Genomic DNA, 2,634 nt, shown 5'->3' on the forward strand with positions numbered 1-2,634 from the left:
TATAAATAGCTACACAGCACAACAGGACAGATATCTTAAAACAATTTGTGTTGGGAGTAGGAGAAGTCAAGTCAGAGAGAGCGGCCGAGGAACTGGGTTTCACTATCACTTCCTCTGTCATTTTAACCATGACTTGGCATTGCACAAAGATTTTTGCACAATGGATACAAATGTAACAACATACATTGTATACTTTTTTATAATTGTGATCAAACGCAAACAGTTAAAAATATAACGTGGTATGGTTTACTCTTGGCTGTATGAGATTCTTATCCATAGTGTACAGTAGGTGGCGGTCAGCATGCCACTGTGAGACTGGGCTGGAAGTAGCAGACAGGAGTTACGAAATGGAAGTGAAGCATTGTATTGCTGTGGAAGGGGGCAGCAGCAAAACTTATCTTATCACCAAAGAACGGCCTGCCTAAAAAATCTGTAAAGTCTGTTTGAGTCGACGCTATCTTAAAAATAGTCTTCTGAAAGACATTTAAAGCAGGCAACTGTTATATCTACTCCACCAAAGCACTGATGCTCTGTTAATCAGTATTATTTTGTGAATAGAGGTGGCAGTAGACAAGCATCTCCTGTGCTCTGCTTGGTAAAATCAAATCAAAACCCACTTCAAAACATATGAACGATCCCTTCAAGGGTTTGAAATCCCTAGATCTGTCAAAAAAAAACATCTTCATTCATCTTTAAGACTTCTTCTTGTTCTCTTTCTGTGTCCCAGGGCTAAAACTAGAGCAGCTGGCAGTGGGGTGTCTGAACTAGAAGAGTTATCTGAACAATACGAAGACATCATGGAGGACTGTGGCCACGGGAAGTTCCAGTGGACGCTGTTTGTAGTGCTGGGCCTGGCTCTGATGGCGGATGGAGTCGAGTGTTTTGTGGTAGCGTTCGTGCTACCCTCTGCAGAAAAGGATCTGTGTCTTTCCAATGCAGAGAAAGGGATGCTGGGTATGGGCTTTCATGATTTACTTCTGCTTACAGTGTGGCTTCTGTGTGGGAAGTGTTTTAGTCTGTGCTGCAGCGACCGAGTTGACCGCTATAGTTATGTATTGATGTGTTGACTCCCACTGGTTACAAAGAGTTTCTCTGTTCAATAATTCATCAGCCAAGGGATACGATCAAGGCTTTAAACTAGACATGATCAGGTAGAGCCAGGGTTAGTGTGACATTTACCAGACGGGGATTGTATTCAAGTGGTTTAATATGTATTATCCTTGGTTTATGACTCTTAATAAAAAATTGGTGACATTCTCAGCTTTTCTCCCAAATGCATGGCTAAGTACCATACTTTCTCACATCTTGACTTTACTTAACCTTAACTACAGCAATGTTTAATCAAACATGCCTATAGTTGTAGGCCTTGTTTATGTTATATCTAATCAAAGAAAATCATGGAAAGTACATTTTCTGCTCTTTTTTATGAATTATCTGAACAATACAAGCTCTTATTGCTGCTCCTGTTCATGCAAAGTAAACACTTTCACAATATTTACCAGGGACCTTCAGATCTTTGGTCTAACGCTCACCCAACTCACAACCTAGGGTTCATCAGGTATAACCATTGAGCAACTTGTCCCCTAAAGTAATCTACCTTCTGCCGAAACCCGGGATTGAACCAGGGACCTTTAGATCTTCAGTCTATCTCTCTCCCAACTGAGCTATTTCTGCACAAAAACCCAAAATACGACGCTCGTGAATTGTCAAGGGGGGGGGGGGATGTTGTCTGCCGTCAGCGAACCAGGCCGTTGACGTCCGGCCGTCCTTTGATTCTCCAGAACACACAGCTGGCCAGCGGCCCACCGGGATAAGTCCCGACTCTCACGATGGCCGATCCGTACCTCCCCTGCCTCCCCTGCCTCCCCTGACAGCACGTCGCTGACACACACCGCTGCAAGGTGAAAGTATTTTGTTGAGGTTCATTTGATAATAAACTTCACACTAGTCCGACAATGGCACCTTGGGAATTGCACCCATGGAAATATAGCAGGTTTTTCGCTAAACAGTCAGACACACAGGTTCCAATACTGAGGAGCAGGAGACGTGGTTCCAATTATCACAAATATTACATTTTATTAAACACGATGCAATATTTAAAAGACAGTCTAAAACACAGTCATACACCGGGCTATAATAAAAAGGGGAAAACTAATTAAGGGGCTGAGGTTTACCAGTGAGGGGACAGGGTCAACGAGTGAGGAGAGGGATCCCAAACAAAACTGAAGTAACCCCAGTCACAAGTGTCCAACACTCTCACACTCACGGCCCGTCTACACTACAGGCATCGAAAAATGCTTTCAACGCTTCGCCCATTCACTTGAATGGGGTGACGTAGAAGATTTGTAATCTTCGCCGAACTGCATTGTGAAATTCAATAATCACTTAACAAAATAAACCAAAGCAGATTTCAATTAACAAAATATGATAACCAAAATAAACAAAATATAACTCAAGTGGATAAATTAACGAGGAAACTATAAAAGGGAGTTAACCCCACAGTTCATTCATTTAAATCACTGGTTCTCAACGGGGGCGGTACCGCCCCCCAGGGGGCGTTCAGAGAACATCGGGGGGCGCTGGAAGCAATATTTTTGAAAGGGGGGCGTTGAGGTGTTCTTGGGGGGCGTTCAC

General features: G+C 43.2%; 1 non-coding gene across 1 annotated transcript; it reads right to left on the bottom strand.

Moving 5' to 3' along the window:
* Positions 1 to 1,601: 1,601 nt before the first annotated feature.
* Positions 1,602 to 1,674, bottom strand: trnaf-gaa (transfer RNA phenylalanine (anticodon GAA)). Its single transcript has one exon. It is a non-coding gene; the product is annotated as a tRNA-Phe (tRNA).
* Between the last annotated feature and the right edge of the window lie 960 nt (positions 1,675 to 2,634).

The sequence above is a fragment of the Notothenia coriiceps genome, unplaced genomic scaffold (assembly GCF_000735185.1).
Source record: "Notothenia coriiceps isolate Sejong01 unplaced genomic scaffold, NC01 NC01_scaffold00024669, whole genome shotgun sequence".
In the NCBI taxonomy this organism is placed as follows: domain Eukaryota; kingdom Metazoa; phylum Chordata; class Actinopteri; order Perciformes; family Nototheniidae; genus Notothenia; species Notothenia coriiceps.